This window comes from Canis aureus, chromosome 4 (assembly GCF_053574225.1).
Source record: "Canis aureus isolate CA01 chromosome 4, VMU_Caureus_v.1.0, whole genome shotgun sequence".
NCBI classification, from domain to species: Eukaryota; Metazoa; Chordata; class Mammalia; order Carnivora; family Canidae; genus Canis; species Canis aureus.
Window position 1 is genome coordinate 87,270,383 of NC_135614.1, and position 23,486 is coordinate 87,293,868.

Below are 23,486 nucleotides of genomic sequence, written 5' to 3' on the forward strand. Positions count from 1 at the left end.
TTTATTTGCTTGTTTTTTTGGTTTTTGTTTTGTATTGTTTTGTTTTAAGTTTGGATAGTCTAATTCTGGATTACCTTCACAGAAAATGTGTGATGTGGGAGGAAGAAATCTTTAAGCATAGAGGTCAATGGCTGTGTTGAAGGCAGCTAGAGCATCCCGGCTCACAGTAATATAGCTCTATTTCATGGAACATTTATTATTACAACAACTAAACATGGCACTGCTTCAGCTTGGCAAAAGTGATAGAATGCCTCCTATAAATATTAATAACTTCACCATCTTCATTTTGTACATGTTTCCCTTGATACCTTGAATTTATCAAAACTATTTTTAGAATTAGAGCCCATAGTGGGAAGCATATATTTAATGTGGATTCTGAATCGAATTACTAAAAAAGCATTTTCAGATCCCGAAATACTTTATAATAGGTATCTCAAAACACTGCATATCACTCTGAATTTCTACCATGTTTTCCTTGCCTGACTGTAAATATCCAAACTTAGAATGTTTTCTTACACATGCATTTGCATTGGTTAGTGCAATAATATATGCAAATAGTAATATGTTTATTTTATTTTATCACTCTCTATTGGTGTAAACAAAAAATAGGTACTGATTTTGACAAATCCATGCAAATTTACACACAGTCAGTACATATGCTGTTACTATAGTTTTAATGAAACTGAAGCCTTTGTGGATTATTTTCCAATACGTTTTGTAGGTCTCATAAGTTGCAAAGAATTATCAATTTCTTAAAGTGTTTATTACATCTGAATGTATTTGCTTTCGATTTGCGCACACACACACACACACACACACAAACACACCCCGCACCTGGCATGCATCTAAATATAGATGATAGATATATAGATTACAGGAATGATGGTATTTTTTTATTTCACAGTCCAAAACCAAGAAATAGGACAGGAAAAATATATGTTTAACACAATTAGGTACATTATACATAGCTTATTCCTATTTACAAATAATATGGCATTATAAGCAGGAAATATTTCATGTCAATTTTTATTTTTAAAGTGAATTGAGATTATTTTAATACTTTTTAAAAGATTTTATTTATTTATTCATGAGAGACACAGAGAGAGAAAGAGAGGCAGAGACACAGGCAGAGAGAGAAGCAGACTCCATTCAGGGAGCCAGACCTGGGACTCGGTCCTGGGTCTCCAGGATCATGACCTGGGCTGAAGGCTACACTAAACTGCTGAACCACCAGGGCTGCCCTATTTTAATACATTTATACAAAAAATATGCCTTAAGTGTTTGAAATGACTGTGCATTTTATATTTAATTTATTTATATTGAATTTATTATACATTTAATATATGAAGCATGTTTGCTTGGTAATTCATTTGTTTGACTTAGCATTCATTATTTAATTTTGCTTTTTTTTTACCACTTGCTTTCTTTTTTTAGGAGATTTGTTGGTGAGAGTGGACATTGCTGTTTTGTTCCTTGAATAAACTGGACAGCAACGTGTAAAAGAATTAAAGTGGGACACTCTCCCACACCAAACACAAAAATAAATTCAAAATGAATTAAAGACCTAAATATGAGACCTGAAACCATAAAAATCTTACAGGAGAACAACGGTAGTGACTTCTTTGACACTGGCTGTAGCAACTTCTTTCTAGATATGTCTCCTGAGGTAAAGGAAAGAAAAGCAAAAATAAACTATTGGGACTTCATCATTTAGGATTAATATTCAAAATATATAAAAAACTTATAAAACTAACCTCCCCCCAAACCCCAAATTATTCAGTTAAAAAATAGGAACTACCCTACATCCAGCAATTGCACTATTAGGTATTCACCCAAAGAATACAAAAATGCAAATTCAAAGGATATGTGCACCTTGATGTTTATAGTAGTATTATCTACAATAGCCAAATTTTGGAAACAGACCAAGTGTCCATTAACTGACAAATGAATAAGGAAGATGTGGTATATATATATATTTCCATTACATATATAATGGAATATTATTCAATATTAGAAAAGAATGAAATCTTGCCACTTCCAATGACATGGATGAAGCTAGAGAGTATTATGCTAAGCAAAATTAGTCAGAGAAAGACAAATACCATTTCAGACATACGGGGAATTTATTCTGTATGTTAGTAAATTGAACACCAATAAAAAAAAAAAATAAAAAATAAAAATCAATTAACTATACAGGCATACCTCAAAGATACTGCAGATTCAGTTCCAGACCACTGCAATAAAGCTAATATCTCAACAAAAAAAAAAATAATAATAAATAAATAAATAAATAAATAAATAAAAAACAAAACAAATGAAAAAAAGGGAAAAGGGGGTGAGAGAGGCAAATAAGAAACAAACTCTTAACTATAGAGAATAAACTGATGGTTACCAGAGGTGAGGTGGGTAAGGGGATGGGTGAAATAGGTGATGGGGAGTAAGGAATGTACTTGTGATGAGTACTCTGTATTGTATGTAAGTGATGAATTAATAAGTTGTATATGTGAAATTAATATTACAATGTATGTTAACTAACTGGAATTTAAATAGAAACTTAAAATAAAAGAATGGAGGCAATAAAGACATAATTATTGTAATGTATTGAGTCCAGGATTTCTACCCATAGTAAGAAAAAAACAAAGGCTAAAGTGAAAGTTCACAGAAGACTTCAAGTATCCCTAACTGTGACACATAGAAATTAGAATTATTGCTACATATCAGTGACATAAACAATTATAAATGTGTATTTGGGGGCATATTGAGCATGTTGTGCTGGGTGGACATCTTCAATAAAATCAATAAAAAACATATTAAATCTGGAAATAAATAAATAAATAAATAAATAAATAATAACAAAAATGGCGGAGTAGGACCTATGAAAAAACTGTTTCATAAAAGCAATGAGAACTCTGGCAAAAACTGTCAGAATCAACACTGTACTCTGGAAATTAAGCAAACATTACAATCATCTAGGTAGTTTTATTCAAGAAGGGAATAAATCTTGTTAAAAAAAAAAAGTCTTGTGCATTTTCATTTGTCCTATGCCATCCTACATTTTAGCTCCATGGTAGCCTTGAAACCCAACAGCCTACAATTATAGTGAAGACTAGCAGCCTCACAGCCCCTGGCTGAAGCAGAACATGATTGAAGAGCCTCCATTATTTAACCTGTCTGGTAATTCCCTGGTAGACCTCACTTCCAGCACTGTCTTTATTTATTCTGATATAGAGTTAACCCAGTTGGGTATTAAAAACAAAAACAAAACAAAACAAAAAACAAAAAACAGTTAACACCATATTTGCTTCCTGAGACAGTAGATAAGAATTGGGGCAAGCAACAGCCTAACCAAAAAGTCTAAAACAAAAACTTGAAGGATAAAATAACCATAGAGAAATATGAAAATCACCAGTATTTCAATATTTTTGGATAATTTGGGTCTTGCACAAGGCTGTTCTAATGCCCAGGGCTGCATGTATGTTCAGAAAATAACTGGGAAGGCCCTACACCCTGGCTAGCCTTGAGAGTCTATACAAGCAGGAAGTGAAGGCTAAGGCAGAGTTGTAATCTGCCTCGCTGAGTGTTGAAGACATAACACAATGTGCACAATGACGCTCAGCAAAATAAGGAAAAGTTATTGATTCCAGGCATTTTAGGAATCTCTGTCCTTTCATTAGCTGACCACTAAGCTGACTCAAGAGATGTCAGTGGCTATAAATGACAAAGAAAACAGAATTTTCAGGATTGTTTCATAAAAATATTATATAAGCAAGCAAAAACATCAGCAGCAAACAGCTCCAGAATAAAACAAAAAATCTGAGGATGGAGTAGAACCTGTTTTCTAGAATTGTCACATAATATTATTTAAAATATTATTTTCTAACAAAACAACATATATGGAAATGTAAAGGAGCCATAAAGTATGGCCTTGGGGTGAAAAATCCATACAAACTATTCTAGGAAGACCACAGATTGGAATTAGTAGAGTTATATGGTACAACACGGATAACCTTGAGAACATTATGCTAAGTGAAAAAGGCCATAAACTGTATGATTCAATTTAAATGAAACATCTAGAATAAACAAATCTTTGGAAACAAGAAGTAGATTATTGGTTGCAAAATACTGGGGATGGAGATGGGAATAGCAGGTAATGGATACAGGGATTTTCAAGGTGAAAAAATATCTCAAAAACAACAACCACCATCTCCAAACTTCACCAAAGTCAAATATAAAAGCATAAATACTATACAATATTGCCACATTATTCATAAATTTTTAATGGGAAAGTTCTTTCTTTGACTCAAAATCTAGAAAATCATAAAATTTTCAGAAAATGATAAATGCAACTATATAAAAATACATATGAGGGAAAATATAAGTCAAATCCAAATTCAAAGGGAAAAATGGTGAAACAGAACTAGCTAAATCAGTCATAACACAACCGAAAGTTTAATATCTTTAAGCATAAATTGCTTCTAGTACTTTAAGGTAGCTATAGAAGTTTACATTTAAGAAACATTACATAGACTTTTTCCCCCAACATCCACATACTATTTAAATATGTAACTATGCACTGGATCAAAAGGAAGACTCAACAAATTTCAAACTCTACTTGTAAAATTGATCATAGTCCATAATCCAAATACAGATTTTTGAAAGATGAAGTAAAAATCAGAGTAAATGTGTTAGCAAATGGTATGAAGCTAAGATATGGACACAATATTTACCAACAGGATCCCAAGGATAAATGCACTTTGATGGTCACTATAGCATTTTTCTCAACAGCCAAAATAAGAGAGATAATCTCAACATTCTCTGACAGATGAATGGATTAAAAATATGGTTTATATATACAGAATATTATCTGGCCTTAGAAACAAAGGAAATCTGATATATGTGACAACATGGATGAATGTGGGCCATATTATACTAAGTGAAATAAGTAAGCCACAGAAGAACAAATACTACATGATTCCGTTCATATGAGATATCTAAATTAGTCAAACTCATAGAAGGAGTAAAATGGTGCTTACCAGAGACTGGAAGGAGGGAGAATGTAGGTAGTTGGTGTTCAACTGCAACTAAAATTTCACTTAGGCAAAATGAATCAATCCTAGAGATCTTTTGTACAATATTTTGCATATAGTTAATAATACTGTATTTTATACTTTATTTAGAAATATTTTATTTATTCATGAAAGATACATAGAGACAGAGAGAGAGAAAGAAAGAGAGAGAGCAGAGACATAGGCAGAGGGAGAAGCAGGCTCCATGCAGGGAGCCCGACGTGGGACTCGATCCCAGGACTCCAGGATCACGCCCTGGGCTGAAGGCAGGTGCTTAACCACTGAACCACCCAGGTGTCCCTGTATTGTATACTTTAAATTCTATCCACAGGGTAGACCTCATACTACGTGCTCTTACATGAATAGAAGGAAGAAAAGAAAGGAAGGTAAAGAAAAAGCAATAGTATTAGTAAGTTGACCTCGGAGATGAAGCAAAGTGGGTAAAATTAGTAATCAAAGATGCCACCATCAATTCTCTCCCATGTAAGTATGCTGTTCCCCATATCAAATACGGAGTATAAATCCCTTCCCTTGAATCAATGGATTTCTTTAATTATTGGAATGTGAAGGAGTTAAGATGTTTTGGAGCTTACAATAATTAACCATATAAAACTTTGTAAATTCCTGTCACTACTCCTGGAATTCTTGCTCTTTAGAAACTTATGGGAACAAATCACTATGATTTGAGAAGCCCAAGACACATGGGAGTGATTATACAGGTTCTCCTATTGAAAACCCCAGTTGAGCTCCTTGCTGAAAGGCAGCATCTACTGCCATTTATAGGAGTTAATTATTTTGGATATTAGGTCTAGTTGATCCTTCAGATGACTGTAGATACTGCCAACGTTGGCCAGTAAGTTTTTTTTTTATCACAGAAGTGAGAAGTCACCTTAACAACCTAAATATGGGCAGCCCGGGTGTCTCAGCAGTTTAGCACCTGCCTTCAGCCCAGGGCGTGATCCTGGAGTCCCAGGATTGAGTCCCGCATCAGGCTCCCCACATGGAGCCTGCTTCTCCCTCTGCCTGTGTCTCTGCCTCTCTCTCTCTCTCTCTCTCTGTGTCTCTCATGAATAAATAAATAAAATCTTAAAAAAAAAAAAAACCCTAAAATCGGTGATATTGGCTTAGGTTCTTAGAACATGTGCCTCAGGAGAATTGCCCTTACCAAGTGGCAGCCACGCTGATTCAACGCATGACAGGTTAATAGGAATCTATGAAGATGGATCCCCCAAATCAAATGGGACGATGCTACAGAGCCATTTTTACTTGACAAAATAGTTAACTCTAAATGTGTAGATATTGGGTGGTTATGACATAGGAGATTACAGATGCAAAAGAGTGGCACATTGCAGAGAGATGGGAGTGGAGACTTAATATTTGTAAAAGTGACAAAAATAAAGAGGTAAAGACAATGCATACAGTACAGACAAAATGCAAATGTTTCACAAATCAGGCTAAATTGGTAATAAGTATTTAGCCCATTTTCAAATTTACAAAATCTCTACTGCAAGAGGAATAAAAGTAGGGAAATTCATATAGCACACTCGTACAATGAGGGAGGGGCACGTGTACCACCTCTTGAAATTCTAGCCTTGCACATATTTACAAAATTAACTAGTAACATAAATTGCAAACCAAAGGATCAGTGATTAGGTTGCTTGGATAACTAGGTAGTAACTTCTGATTATGACAGTGCCCCCGCTCACGAGGATGAGCAGGGTATATACACCATGACACTCTTTGTCCTCCCTGAATGATCCAGTGATATAATTACCTGACCCACAGGGGCGCCTGGTGGCTCAGTCAGTTAAGCATCCAACTCCTGATTTGAGCTCAAGTTATGATCTCAGGGTCATGAGATCGAGCCCTGTGTCAAGCTTTGTGCTGAACATGGAGCCTACTTGATTCTTTCTCTTTCTCCCTCTTCCCCTCTCTGCTTGTGCTTGCTCTCTCTCTCTCTCTCTCTCTCTCTCTCTATCTTTCTTTCTTTCTCTCAAAAATAATTATCTGACTCACAGTGAGCCAGTTTCTCTAAAAGAAATTTGAAATTGAAAATAGCAAGGCAGCCTAGAGAAACAGAAAAAATATTGAAACTAAGCTTACTAGCAGCTATCTAGAGGTAAGATTTTCTGGGCATACTCTGTACATTCAGGCTCTTGTCATTGAATTTTGGAACTACAGCATCTCCTTCAGTTTGAGGAGACATTATACCATGTTTCCTGTAATGCGTTGCGTAAAATTATGTTTTACTTGCACTTTTATTCTGCACTTCAAAATTATTTGAAGAATGTTCTATACTTTAAAGCATCATTAAAGTTTCTTTTTCTTATTCACATTATGATTCTCATTATAAATATAACTTCAAGAATCTAAGGCACAATTTTTAGTAGTGATATATATATGGCCTAGTATACCCTGAGGAATCATTTGAAAAAGTTTATTTTTTTTCCAAAAGGATGATGTACATACACATATAATTTGAAATCTGAAATATAATTATTAATCACAGATGCACACTACTTCCTAATGGTCTCAAGAATAAATACAATTAAGATTGGAATTGTACTACTAAAAAAAAATATATGATGCCTCCAAACGTAGGACATTTACTTTCATTGATGATAATAGAAAAGAATGGATGAAGCAAAAAGAAGTTTACAGGAAGAAATTCAATCCCACAACTGAATTATTGGGATATTAGGATTTTTATTTTTACCACATACTTCAATTCATCAAAAAGTTATGAAATTATTTCAATACGTCAGGACTGGCATTTATGTTCTAGAATTTTCAAAAATCAGTTTTGTTATGGAAAGTTTCAAATATATAAAATGTAGGGAAAAAAATATAAGGCAGCCAAACTGCCCATATTTAATAATTAGTATTTTATCATAATTGTTTCACGTCATTTTTTTCTTAATTGGTGTTATTTATTTATTTATTTATTTATTTATATTATTTATTTATTTATGTATTTATTCATGGGAGACACAGAGAGGCTGAGACACAGGCAGAGAGAGAAGCAGGCTCCATTCAGGGAACCTGATGTGGGACTCGATCCTGGGACCCCAGGATCACAACCTGAGCCGAAGGCAGACACTTACCCACTGAGCCACCCAGGCATCCCTAATAGATGTAATTTAAAGGAAAACATTAACTATTTTATCTGTTGATGTTTCCTTAGGCATTTTTAAAAATGAGGAATATTTTCCTACCTACATATAATTCAACTATATCTCCTAAAAGTTACCAATAATTCCTTAATATAACTTACCAACCTAGATTGTATTCAAATTCTTCTTATTTTACAGTATAGATGGACTCTTTGAATTTATTTTTGTGTATGGTGTATAAAGTAGTCCAGTTTCATTCTTTCCATGTTGCTGTCCAGATTCCCCAACACTTATTGAAGAAACTGTCTTTTTCCTAATGGATATTCTTTCCTGCTTTGGCAAAGGTTAATTACCCGTATAGCTGTGAGTTCATTTCTGCATTTTTCATTCTATTGCATTGATCTCTGTGTCTGTTTTTTGTGCCAGTACTATACTGTCTTGATCACTACAGCTTTGTAATGTATCTTGAGGTCTGGAATTGTGAGACAGGAAACCATCAAAATCCTAGAGGTGAGCACAGGTGTAACCTCTTTGACATTGGCTGTAGCATCTTCTTACTAGATATGTTTCCTGAAGCAAGGGAAACAAAAACAAAAATAAACTATTGGGACCTCATCAAGATAAAAAGCTTCTGCACAGCAAAAGAAACACTAAAACTAAAAGACAACCTATGGAATGGGGCACAATATCTGTAAATGACATATCCCATAAAGGGTTAATATCCACAATAAATAAAGAACTTACAAAACTCAACACCCAAAAAATCCAAATAATCCAGTTAAAAAATGGGTAAAAGACATGAATAGATATTTTTTTTTCCAAAGAAGACAGACAACTAACAGAAACAGATGCTCAACACCACTCATCATCAGAGAAATGCAAATCAAAACTACAATGATATATCAGCTCACACCTGTCAAAATGGCTAAAATTAACAATAAGAAACAACAGGTGTTTCCAAGGATGCAGAAAAAAAGGGAATCATTTCACACTGTTTGTAGGTTAAATTTACATTCACATTTTCTCTATATGTTTAGCATTCCCCTATACTTGGCTTACCTCAAACTACAAAGAGAATGAATAGGATAATTATTTTTCCCCATGTGGTCAACTTTGTTCATGAAAAAGAAGCTTCTTTTTCTTTTAATAAAACTTTTTTTTTTCTAATGAAAACTAGATTGGATAAATTGATGCCACCATTAAATAAAATAACCTTAAATGAAACCTAAACAGGTACTCATGACCTTGGAAAAATATCCATCATTTGGTTGTTATTTTAAGAACAAGATAGGTCTAAAAATGAGCTCCTCTTTTTCTTTTATTTCTACAGCAGGAAATGGGCCAATGACATTCTCAAGTGAAGCAGCTAATAATCAATTTTAGTTACAATGACTGTAATACAGAGAATTTGTCCCCAAAAAGCCAGGTACCAACCTCTTTAGAGGGGTTAAAACACTGAAAGCTCTTAGATCACATTACTGCTCCTGACAATTTTACACAGACTAGAGTGACAAAAATGTAAATTCACATCTTTCCATTCTAATCTTAAGCATAGAATGAAACTTAGTAACTTTATCTAAATAAAATACTACCTAAGGCTATTATTTAGAAAGCTCAGTTCAGAAGACAACTTTATTAATCACTGAATGATTACACTATTTGAATTAATGAAAACATTATTTGATTTTTTATTTTTTTATTTGATTTTTTTAAAAAAAGATTTATTTATTTATTCATGAGAGACACACAGAGAGAGGCAGAGACACAGGCAGAGGGAGAAGCAGGCTGCCTGGCAGGAGCCCAATGCGGGACGCGATCCCAGGACCCTGGGTCACGACTTGGGCTGAAAGCAGATGTTCAACCGCTGAGCCACCTGGATGTCAAGGAAAACACTATTTGAATTGAAAATTATTATATAGCATTGTCAAATTTAGGAAGAAAGAATAAAACTATGAAAAGTGGAATAAAACGTAAAAGGAATTAGAACAGACATCAATAAAATTGGAAGCAGGAAATCAAGAGAAAAACCAACAAAATCAAGAGCTGATTCTTTGAAAAGATGAATAATATTGAAAAACCCCCAGTAACAGAGCAGTTAGAGTACTAGCAAAAAAGAAAAAAAAATCAAATATTTGATACATAGAATCATCAGGAAAATGCAAATGAAAGGCCCTTTTCCCTGTTCATTGCAGCATACCTAACATCTAGGTTCTTCTTCCTTCTACCTCTCTAATTGTCCAAAAACCTAACACGTGGTGTTTCATTCAAAAAGCCAAGAGTGCTAGCTATTGAGGTCATTTTCAAATACTTTCAACATTTCCAACGCAGTCAACTCTCTCTGGATTTCTCTTTGTTACAATGACATCAATTTTCATCTAGGTCCGTCGGGATATCATATGGATTTCAAAATTCCCCCTACAGAGCTCTGCTTGGCTTATACGCTTGTCTCTCCACACTTCCTGATTGCCTGACGCAGGAGAAAGCGGAGTTCTTTCTAATTTTATTACTACCTAACACATCTTCTTCGAGGTCTCACCCAGCTCCATCTGGACTGACACTGACTACCTGGAAGCAGGTCTTGGAGAAGAGGATACAGTCTTTAGCCCAGAGTTTAACGAATTATCAATTCTCAAAATACAACTGTTTATACTGGTATAATTGCAACTATTGACTATATCTTCCCCGGCCTGCATGGCATAGGCAACCCTGCGTTTCTAGAGTGACCTTTTCATGCCTCTAACTTTATGATTTCCTTCCATCCTTGAGTATGTCTGATGTCTGGTCGTTGTAAGCTACTGAAAGCACAGATCGTATTTTATTCATTTGAACTAAAGAGATAAATATTGTAGGAAAAATGTCTTCCAGACAGACGGAATGTTACAAAGGCCCTGCTAATATAAAAATCTTTGACAATCTAAAAAACTGAAACGTCCCGTGGCACTGATGCAGGTTAAGCAAGAAGGTGATATATTTGGAAAGTGAAAGTTAGGCAAGGATTGTTGTAGGGGGCTCTCAGCAGGATGGGTTTTATTCTAACTCCAAGTGAGAAATCTATTTGAAAATACTTGATCAGGAGTGTCCCATTTGAAGTTTTTCACTTTTAAAAGAACATTTTTGAATTGAATAAGGAATGAATGTGGGCATGTGCAAAAGACAGACATTACAGTCTTCAGTCGAAAGACACTTATGGCCTGAATTAGCACATGGCAATATAGATGAACAAACATGGACACATCGATGCTAAATTATGAGGTTATAACTGACAAAACTAATAAATTGGGTAGAGTCTAAATAAAATATATGAATCAAGTTAACCATTATTTCTACTCTAAGGATCAAAGGAAAATGGTGGTAATTTTCCTAAAATAGCAACTGGGGGTGGTGGAGGGGGTATTGCGGGTTTAGAGGATAAAACAAAAGTTTGCATTTTATTTTAAAATGTGACTTCAGGGAAACAGGATGCCCTCAAAAGAGAGTCGGTTTTTTTCCCCCATTTGCCAAGAGTGGAATTAAATCCTTTTGATTTTTTTGTTTGTTTGTTTTTAAAGATTTTGTTTATTTATTCATGAGAGACACAGAGAGAGGTAGAGACACAGGCAGACGGAGATGCAGGCTCCCTATGGGGAGCCCCATGCGGGACTCGATCCTGGGACCCTGGGGTCACACCCTGAGGCAAAGGCAGATGCTCAACCACGGAGCCTCCCAGGTGTCCCTGGAATTAAATCCTTAATTACATTTAAATATTTCCTACATTTATGGAATTGAAACATACTATATTCCAATTCCCAAGATTGAATAAAGTTGATAATAATATCTTGTATAAACTCAGTTCAAGATAGATGACTTGTGTGCCAGAAAGTTAATTAGGGGAGTTGTGATAAGAAATTCAGCTGCCAGCAGGACAAAATATATACTTCCTGGGGTCAGCATGTTTTCTCCCTAGAGAGAACACTAAATGACATGCCAAATTATAATCCACAGATTTCATGGTAAATGGGGAATCCAGAGGTAATTAAAATGCAATCAGACCAAAATAGGAATATAACTGGCGCTTGTCTTTGATAGACCTAGTTCTTGAGTCAATCAAAAAGAAGTAGTTGGGAAAAAAAAAAAAAAAAAAAAGAAGTAGTTGGAGAGGGGGAAAAAAAAAAACCCCACAAAGTGAGGATGACAGTTATTAAATTTTCTTTATTACTTAAAACACTAACTTAAAATATTGTTATATTTTATCCCTGTTATTTCAAAATGAATGTTACATTACCTACCAGCCATTCATCATTTCATGAAGCAAAAATTAAAAGAAAAACTATTGCCTGGAGCTTTGATTCATCATAATAAGCATCCAAGCCTGCTGTACATTTTTTCTAATCTGAAAGATAAGCGTGGGTTTCTTTTCAGAGTCACATTATAATTCTACTTGCTCTAATAGTATGTGAATAATGAAGGCTTCTCCCTCTGAGTGGAAACTGATTAATTGGTTGAAAACACGGGAACAAAGTTGAACCGTCTTTATTTGAGAACTTAATGATGACATGGTTTCTTTTCAGTAATGAAACCTTTCTTTTCTCAGGGAGAATAAAATGTTATATAAACAGAAGCCTGAAGAGCCATGTGAACAATCAGAACAAGAGGGCACGGAGAAGAAAAATATTAATTATTGTGATTCCAGTTCTAATGGAAGACGCTCAGATTCTTGAAAGCCATAGGAAGAAGCTACTGTAAGGACCCATTTTAGTAAACATCGAAAACTAGAGGGTCCCCGGCTTCCGGTGATTTGACTTAGGATTTTTCAGGCAATGGAGCAAGAGTACTAGGCATTTGGTAGAGACCATACTTTGAATTTTCTATTTTGACCTTTTCCCAGTATGCACTTGTCTCTGGCTGTGTGGGCCGAAGCTCTCTGGTGGCTGGTCAAGGGGCAGCAGGGGTGGCTCCCAGGGACCCATGCAACCATGAGGATCAGCAGCCAGGCCACTAACAACCCCCCTGGCTCCGGGCAACCATTCTGTTCCCCACGTTCAGTCCTGCATTCAGTCAATTACGAGACGGTCAACACTTTTTTTTTTAATAAAATAGGCTTTATGTTAGATGATTCTGCCTAACTATAGGCTGATGGAAGTGTTCTGAGCACTAAATCACTAAATCACTCTCATTTTCTCATTTGATTTAGGCCACACTGAGCAATAAGGGTGGGTGGGTTGGCTGTATCAAATATATTCTCAATCTACTCAAATTTTTCAATGCCTGATGTGTTTATTGGGATGTAACCCCCTCATAAGTATCGGGAAGATCTGAAATTATGTGTGCAGACTTTTTTCCTTTTGGCCACTTGTTTTGTTTTGTTTTGTTTTGTTCACAGAGGGTTTATATTAGTGTATAAGATAAAAAAAAAGTAGAGCTACGCGCTGGAACTAAAAGTTGGGTCACATAAATTTCATACTGTTTTTCATTATTTGCTAATTATCTCCTGTGCATTAGTCATCGCTCTTTAATTAAATTGTAACGTTATTGAGAAGAGGAACTAAATCTAATACTTCTTTTTTAATTTCTTCAGTAGCTGGCTTGTGTAGAAATCCAAGTAACAACTTGTTTATCTATTAGTCAAAATATATTTGTGTATAAATGTTCCTAGAATATGACATAATGCAAGCACCTGACATTCTGATTCTAGGATAGTCTGTCCCCAAGCCACTTCATGAATTTATTTCTTTGAAAAAATAATTGGTTTATACTCTAGTGTGCATTCTCTCCCAGTTATATTTCCATTTTAACCGTCCTAATTGGAGTATAAAAGTTTTGTTCGCCACAAAGTAATTGCAGGTGTCAAGTAGGCAGTGCATTTATAAGGGATTTAAAGTCTTGTCTTTAAAGGTTTGAAATATGTATGTGCCTTTCCATAAACAATTCTTACCTAAATTTATCTGCCTTGATACACAACACACACACATTAATAATCTCAAAGTAAATTACACATACCATTTTAAAACATCACGTGAAGATAAATTCTCCTTCCCCAACCCATTTTGAAATAATTGTCTCCAAGTTTCTTGATTGCTCATTTTGCTATTTTTCTTACCTTACTTAGTTGTAATCTAGGAACAGTGGACTCAACAGAAAATTTAGCAACCATCCCTTAAATAAGCTAAATTGAAAGGTAAATTTAATTTGCGAATGAAGGGGCACCTGGGTGGCTCAATGAGTTCAGCTTCTTTTTTTTTTCTTTTAAATTTATTTTTTATTGGTGTTCAATTTGCCAACATATAGAATAACACCCAGTGCTCATCCCGTCAAGTGCCCCCCTCAGTGCCCGTCACCCAGTCACCCCTACCTCCCGCCCTCCTCCCCTTCCATCACCCCTAGTTCGTTTCCCAGAGTTAGGAGTCTCTCGTGTTCTGTCTCCCTTTCTGATATTTCCCACTCATTTTCTCTCCTTTCCCCTTTATTCCCTTTCACTATTTTTTATATTCCCCAAATGAATGAGACCATATAATGTTTGTCCTTCTCTGATTGACTTATTTCACTCAGCATCATACCCTCCAGTTCAGCCTCTGCCTTAGGCTCAGGTCCTGATCCTGGGGTCCTGGGATTGAGCTCTCTGTTCTGTGGGAAATCTGCTTCTCTCTCTCCCAATGTGCTCTCTCTCTCTCAAGTAAATAAATAAAATCTTAAAAAAAAAAAAAAAAATTGCAAATGACGGAAATCAGAGTTGAAAAAATATTTTCCTAAAAAAACGAAATGAGTTGGTGAGAGGTGCAACCTGTTAAATTGGCAAAAGCAAAAGATTTGTTTTTCTAAGAGCGTGATCCTTGATCTCTGCCCATATGTGTAAATGACTCAGGATGGCTCCCAGCGTGGAGAAGAGGAAGTAAGGTTTTATGTGCTGCTGTTCCTCCTGCTGCTCAAGTCTTGGATTGCCAGCCTCAGCCGACCTCCTGTATGGGGAGTTTCCTTTTCATTTCTCTAAATCACTCTCAGAGGTGTGGCCCCAACCCTTTTCTCTGCACACTCATTGTGTTATTTTCGATTACTGCTGCAACTAACGGCCATACATTTAGCAGCTTGAAACAACACCCACTTAGTGTCCCATGGCTTTGTGGGTAAGCACTCTGGTGTCAGTCGCCCTGGGCTCTTATTTGGGACAGAGGTCCTTTGGGGGACAATCCACTTGTAGTGTCATTGAGGTGGTTGGCAGGTTCCATTTCATGGGGTTGTCAGATGAGGTCCTCATTTCTTTGTTGGCCTTTGGAAAGGAATCATTCTTAACCTCTAGATGCCACCTGCATTCCTTGGCTGGTTCACATTCAAGAGGACCAGTGGCTGGCCAGTTCCATCTCATGCTTTCTATCTCTCTGACCGACTCCTCTATTTTCCCTTACTGCTTTTACAGGTCCTCCTGTTGTCTTTGGGCCCATCTGGATAATCCAGGATAATCTTCCCCCCACTTTTTTTTAACAGATTATATATTTATTCACGAGAGACACAAAGAGAGGCGGATACACAGGCAGAGGGAGAAGCAGGCTCCCTGTAGGGAGCCGATGTGGACTCCATCCCAGGACCCCGGGGTCACGCCCTGAGCCAAAGGCTGGTGCTCAAACACTGAGCCACCCAGGGGCCCCTCCTTCCTTTTTAAAGAATATTTTATCTATTTGTTTGAGAAAGAAAGAGAAAAAAAATGAGTGAGTGGGGTTGGCAGAAAGGGAAGTGCAAAGGGAGAGGGTAGAAGCAGACTCCCCACAGAACAGGGAGGGGAGGGATCCCAGGACCCCAGAGTCATGACCTGAGCCAAAGGCAGACACTTAACTGACTGAGCCACCCAGGTACCCTAATATCCCCCCTTTTTAATGTCATCTAATTAGGAACATTAATTCCATCTTTTCATCCTCAAAGTCCCTTCACAGGAGTATGTAGAGTTGAGTTGTCTCTGATTGAATAAGCAGAGTCAGGAATTGGGGCATCTTTAGAACTAAGCCTCCCCACCACACACACAGAATCCTCATCTTCAAAGGCGAAGTGTTCTCACATGCTTTCTTATTTGTTCTTGGTTCTTCCTATTATGCTTGAAATCTGAGAAAAATTTACCTGCTTCATACTTTCATCCAAGTAGGACATACCTATTTTGGACTAAATAAAGTACTAGTCCATTGGAGAATAAAGACATACCAGTCCATTGGGGATAATTAAGAAGCCTGCACTGACGTGCAGAGCCAGCCATGACCAGCAGAAGTGAACCAATCACGTTCATGTTTTTCCTGAAATCTGTATCCTGTAACATCATTTCGGTAGCTGCAAATCAGCCCCGGTAGGAGTATTTATGTCTTTGCAGAGCTGAGCTGCCATCACATCACTGCAAATTGTAATATATCATGTTATGTAGTCCCAAGGATGCCTTTTGCTAGGTTGGAACATTAAACATCCCCACTTGGAGATGCTAGCAGAGAGACGGGAGGTATATCTCTCAACGCGCACATACTGGCTAAGTGACCTTGAGCAACTGAGTTAACCTCTTTATGCTTCAGCCTTCCAATCTGTTAAATTTATCTCATGGGTTTTTTGTTCAACTTTACTAATGATTTCCACGTATTATGTGATATACCAAACTGGGAATAATATGGTGAAGATTACATATTTATGTTAGTCCAAAAAGTGTTTAATAAGCAATATACATTGTACAGAAATTGGACCTGAGTTAACAAATAAAAGTTAATGTTATTGATTTTGTGTATTTGGACCTCTAACAACTTAAAGAAGCTTGAAAAAACTTTCTTGAGAGAAATATTTCTAAGCATATATGTAAAACTTAATATATATTTTTTTAAGAAATCCATGAAGTATTCCATGCTCATTCATGGACTTACTTTTATCCATATAAGACATATTGAAATTTTGGAATTTTACCAGGAAAAAGTGGAACCAAGATAATTCTTCATTTTCAAAGGCATAGTAGGGAGAACCAAGAGGAAATGTACTAAAAACAAAGTGTTTGGTATGACTGTTATTGAACATAGATGCAGAAAAAGGCACAGTATAAGAAAGAATAGGTAAATCAAAGTAATCCCCTACATGGCTTCGTGTATTAAAGTGGAGAATTCAGTGTATTAAGTTCACTTTCAGTTTCAGAGTTTTCAAATTGCTGTTTTTGTTCTCTGTGTAGTATTATAAGAAAGACCTGGAACTTCCTTTCATTTTGGAGGGAATTTGCCCTAAGAAAACCTAGAGAATGAATGGTATAAGTTTTTCTAAACCTTAGGGAGGAAGGTTCCTTTTTTCCATTAAAGTTATTTCCCTTGTGTTGATTTTTTGCTACTCATTTATACCAACAACTGTTAAGTTCTAAAGAGAAATTCATGTAGTATTAGAGCTATGTTAACTGAGTGTCTTCGAAATATTTAAATGATGCATTTTAAGTGGCCTGCAGCTTCCTAACTCTTAAATCATTTTCTTATAAAACAGCTAGGGTTTTCATTGCTTTTTACAAGCCTGGAGCAGAAAAACATAAACTTAATTTTGAAATTGTTTTTGGAACTTTAGAGATAAATACACAACAGATTTTTTCTTTTTATAATAAAGGAAAATCAAGAATTTATCCTTAGGCAAATTAATAGTCAAATACATTCCTCATTTTCAATTTCTTCAAAATGAATCTTTGAAAACCCAATATAATTCCATTAATATAGATAAGGTCAATTTTCGAATACAAATTTAATTTTGTAAAGAAAAACTCAATATCAAAGGCATATTTTAATTTGTGTTTTTTATTTTAAGAACCAGTAAATTTAATTTTTTAAATAAAAATCAAAGTTATCCTAACAGATGAATATATCTTTGTATTATTCATTAATATGTTTGCTTTCCAATTTCATGAATGTATTATGAGACTACATTAGGTTTCTCTTAAGAGAACGTAATTATTCTTTTTCATTTATTCATTAATTCTTAGTTTTAATTATTATTTCATTGCAATAAGTATTTAAAAATTATTATTTTACTTGAAATTAAAAATAAAAACTAAAAAAAAATAAAATAAAGATAAAAACTGTGACTATCTGGGAATAACAATGATTACTATAGGACTTTTTTTTTTTTTTTTGAGGCTCTTTGTGCTAGTATCATAGCATAGGCATAAGAAAATAGTTTTAATGGCATTATTTAGGTTATATATTTCCATCCCTAAGCTCTATTTACATTAGTAAGAAAATGCCACGAAAATATTTGAATGACATAATAGAAACAGAAACCATAATCTTCATAAAAATGAGCCAAAACATAGGTATCATAAAATAACAAAAAAAATCATAGAAAATATTCATTTTAAAAAGGAAAGTATAAACAAGGTTTTCAATATTCATCTTCATATTGGGGATGAATCAATCTATGCCATTGATTGCACAAGAGATTGACTTAGCATAAAACCAAGCTCTTCTAGTGGTCATGTAATCCACGCATACTTTCAGAATAGTTATAGCTTTCAATTCAATAATATTTTTATGAGGAAATAAACTCTAATTTTAAACTCTAACTTCTTTGGGGTGCCTGGGTGGGTCAGTGGTTGAGTGTCTGCCTTCAACTCAGGTTCTGATCCCAGAGTCCTGGGATCAAGTCCTGCATCAGGCTCCTGGCCGGGTGCCTGCTTCTCCTCTGCTTATGTCTCTGTCTCTCTCTGTGTCTCTCATGAATAAATAAATACAATCTTTAAAAATAAATAAAAATAAAAATAAAAAAATAAATACAATTTAACTCCTTTTATATAATCAAAGAAACTAGAAAAAAAAACAGACTTTGAGCTGATACTGTAATTGGGCAGGATTTGGGGGAAATGGGAGGGAGGGAGTATATTTCAAGAATGAGAGAGGCATGAATTATTGGGGGTTAGTTTGGGTGAAGACTTTCTTTCTGGCTAACTTCCTTGAATATACTCTTCTCCAATTTTAGATCTGTGAGATTAAAAAGACATTATCTGCCCTATTTATACCCAACCTACAATATTAGGAAATGCATACCTAACTGCCATAGAAATTCTAGCTCACAAAGTGGAAATGGAAGGTATTTTTATAGACTTTCCATGGAAATTCTGAAATCCACCTCAGCAAATGTTGGACATCTCTTAAATTTCAGCCTGGGAATATTTATTTTTTCTTGAAGTTCCCTAACTCGACCTATAGACAGAATAATTTCAATCATAATCCCGGAAGGGTTTTTCTTGTATAAATTGACAAGCTGATTCTAAGATGTCTGTGGAATACAGAATAGTAACAGCATAAGGGAAGTAATATATGAAAGGCTTACAGTATACGTTTTACAACATAAAGACAGTGTGAGATTTAAGTAAGGATTGATAAATAGATCAATGGAACACATCAGAGGCTCTAGGAATAGAACTACATTACATGGCTAACCTGCACGCACATTTCCTTTCTCTTGAGGAAGCATTGACAACAAAGCCCCTGAATCAATGGAATATTCAGTTGATTGTTTTAGTAGCTTCAGTACAGCAGATCCAAATTATTTTTCTTAGATACATCTTTTCTGATGAAGTTACTTATATCCCAATATGATACATAATTAATATATAATTAATTAATACATCAACAAAATAAGGGAGTAAGCAAAAAAAAAAAAAAGAAAGAAAGAAAAGAAAAGAAAGAAAAGGAAAAAAGAAAAGAAGAAAAAAAGTAATGGATCCACAAAGTAGGGATCCAACAAGAGAAGGGCAGTAGAATGGTCAATATATCAAAAGTCATAAGTAGCATTCTGATTAAATTAAGGTGAGGAAAGGCTAGGAGAAGGTTGCTGCAATGAAACACAAACATTATATTTGGCCATTTAGAAGACAAAATTAAGGGGAACTTTATAGATGTAGTGGAAGAATGGAAATTTGACTGTATGTTTGAACACACCAAAGCAAATGGAAATACAGAGCAAATATCAACTCTAAAAAACCTAAAGGAACACTTTTAATTAAAAGGAAATATAATTGGGGGCACCTGGGTGGCTCAGTCGGTTAAGCATCTGCCCTTTGCTCAGGTCATGAACCCAGGGTCCTGAGATCGAGCCTGCTTCTCCCTCTCCTGCTCCCTCTGCTTGTTCTCTCTCTCTCTCTCTTTCTGTCAAATAAATTATAAAATATATTTTTAAAAAGGAAATATAATTATAGTTTTACCGTTTGACTCAATAATAAATGCTACTACAGTTTGGGTTGACTAAAACTCAATTTAGATATAGATATGTGTTTTTATATATCAAACTTTTATATTAGAAAAAGTTCTAAGTTCTAAATAACTATCATCATAGAAAAATGTCTTATATTTGTCTTTCATTACTCTCTATATCTTTGATACTACTTTATTACTTAGCGCTTCTGACTCAGGGTATCATATTATATGTTGCACTGATTGCCATAATTGATCACCAATCTCAAAAAAAATCACTCACAGAACTACCTAAGAATCCCAGTGTTTCTTTGATCTTTTCCCTCTTCCATTCCCTATAATGACAGTATTAATTATTCTCCACTTTCCTCAAATATTATTAGAGTCTCTCCTTTCTACCACCACTATCAAACACATACTCAATAGATATTTCAGAAAAATTCAGTAATTTAATATTTTAATGGGTACATATTTCTTTTTTTTCAGTTTAAAAACTTTTATTTTATTTTTTTAATAATAAATATATTTTTATTGGTGTTCAATTTGCCAACATACAGAATAACACCCAGTGCTCATCCCATCAAGTACCCCCCCTCAGTGCCCGTCACCCCACCTATGGGTACGTATTTCAAATACTAAACTTAAAACCAAACATTTTCTTTAAGATTATTTATTTATTTATTTATTTATTTATTTATTTATTTATTTATTTTATTCATGAGACACAGAGAAAGAGCAGCAGAAACACAGGCAGAGGGAGAAGCAGGCTCCATGTAGGGAGCCTGATGTGGGACTTGATCCCGGGTCTCCAGGATCACACCCCGGGCTGAAGGTGGCATTAAATTGCTGAGCCACCCGGGCTGCCCAAAACCAAACATTTTCAAATTTCCCTTACTTTTGGTACAACAGAGCACCTATTTCTTGTATGGATTAAATACAAATTATTTCATCTGTACCATGAAGTCCAGATCATTCTCAAATTTACGTTATCAAATACATCTTCTCTCCATTGTGTCGATTTAACTTTTTTCCTATTCAAATAATAATTTCCATCAAGTTTTAAAAATAGTTTTATCCATTAAAAGGAAAGCAATTTTTAGAGCCCTATTTTGCTTTCCAGGATACTGCTCCATATATTACTTGGTTATAGTTCCCATCATCAAACTTTTTGAAATGTCTTTCAAACCCACTGTGTTCATTTTCTCACTTCTCATTTGCTACACTCTGAATTGGCTTTGACTTTGCTCTGCTGAAAAGACTCTCTCCAAGGTCATTCCATCAAAACCATGTCATACATCATCATTGTCAACAATGAACCTTAGTCCTTATTTAACTGGGCCTCTCACCAGCATTTAACACTGATAACTACACCTTCTCCAAACTTTTCCTCCCCTGGACCTTTGTATTTCAAACAGTTTCTGTTTTTGTTTTTCCTATTATCTCTCCAAACCTTTTCTCTTTCCCCATTGAAGTTCTTCAATACTGGCCCTACACCCTACTGTCTTCCCAAGATATTTTCTCTCCCACAGGAACTCCTTTATATTCAAAGATTCAATTTCCACTTATATGCAGACGAATCTCCAATTGATTTCTAAAGCCAGAAACCCACTGAACTTCAGACCCATATATCTCAAGTTTGCCTCATTCTTGTTTATACCAGAAGACTTTCATAACTGCTTAATCAAATCTAAACTTACTGTCTTCTACAAATGTGGTCAATTTTCTGATATTTTCTTTTTCAATGATTGATGCCAACATCTATCTTGTTTTTGAAATAACAACTGAGGGCTTATCCTTGACACTTGCTTTCACTTTTCCCAAATATTTACCTTTAACCAGATAACCTCACATATGATTTCTTAAATCTCTCTAAAATATCTACTTCTTCAGAGGAAACTTTGGTAAATATGGTAACACAACAACCCTGGTATAAATGATCTCATCCCTGTATCTAACTCTCAACACAATTATAATTACAAATTGAGAAAATTCTGTGTTGATGGCACTCTTCTGTGTGAGATGTTATGCTCCCTATATCTACCTTTACTCACCACTGTAAATGTCATTCCAGGAAAATTGGCTAAAAAATAGAATAATGTGAATATATGAATAAAGAACTATGGGAGCCACCTAACTTATAAATTGAAAAAAAAAAAAAAAAAAAGAACCAACAAATTTGTCAGCCAACTGCCCTATTGTATCCAACTGGTTTTGACCCCTTCAGTCTGCTGAAATGACACACAATCAAACCCATAATTTCTAAGAGTTTATATACAAGAAAAATTGTAACTTGGTCTCTCAGCAGCATTGGATCTGGGTATCCTATACTTCCTTTCATAAATGATCTCTTCTCTTGATTTTAATAATTTTCAAATAGTTGTTTTGGGAAAATGGGTGAACTAAGGTAGGAGGACATCAATTTATTGTGTATTTTAAGGATACTCACTAATTTTTAAAGTAAGCTCTATTAATTTTGCAAATACTGTGGAGAGGTGTAAGAAAAATCAGTTAAAGATAATGAGTGATTATTAAGTACTTTAACATTATCACAGGTACTATGTACCTACCAAATCTAGTAGAAATCCAAACAACTTAGGTAACAGAATTTCAGTCTTTCTCTTCAGTCTTATACGTTGAAATATGAGAAAATTATTCTACACCTGACCTATGTGCTTTATAAAGCCTTCATGTTCTCAGAGGCTTAATTCATACATCTAATAAGAATAATAAATAGTAGGATGAAGTGACTTCACATATCTTTTAATCCATTTCTATTTAGACACAATGCTAACCTATAATCTACTTAGTTATTTAATCTACGTGAGCAAATTTTGGGGATTTGTGTCATAATACATACGCACTCTTTATTTTGCATTTTTCAATCTGTAACATATAAAACGAATAAATATGTGCAAGTACAATATCAGTGTAGTAAATTAAGGCAGAAATGCAGTGGAAGGCCATATTTCTCAGTAAGTCATTGAGCAAAATATTTGAGCCATGCTGAGTACAAAATCTTTTGTTAAGGCTAGTTAGGTTGCAGATTATAAAATGCCCTAATAGTTCCAATAAATTAAAGCCACCTTTCTCAGAAGAAAGTGACTAACAATATTTTGTTGCTGAGTTAAATAAAATGAATGTCTCAGAACTTGGCCAGAGGC

General features: G+C 35.0%; 1 long non-coding RNA gene across 1 annotated transcript in view; it reads left to right on the forward strand.

Annotated features, from left to right (window-relative positions):
- The window catches only part of LOC144311965 (uncharacterized), a 36,825-nt gene extending 23,524 nt beyond the window's left edge, over positions 1-13,301 (forward strand). Inside the window, exon 3 of the long non-coding RNA XR_013377441.1 lies at positions 12,750-13,301. This is a non-coding gene — a long non-coding RNA (uncharacterized LOC144311965). The remainder of the gene's footprint in view (positions 1-12,749) is intronic.
- The last annotated feature ends 10,185 nt before the right edge of the window (positions 13,302-23,486 follow it).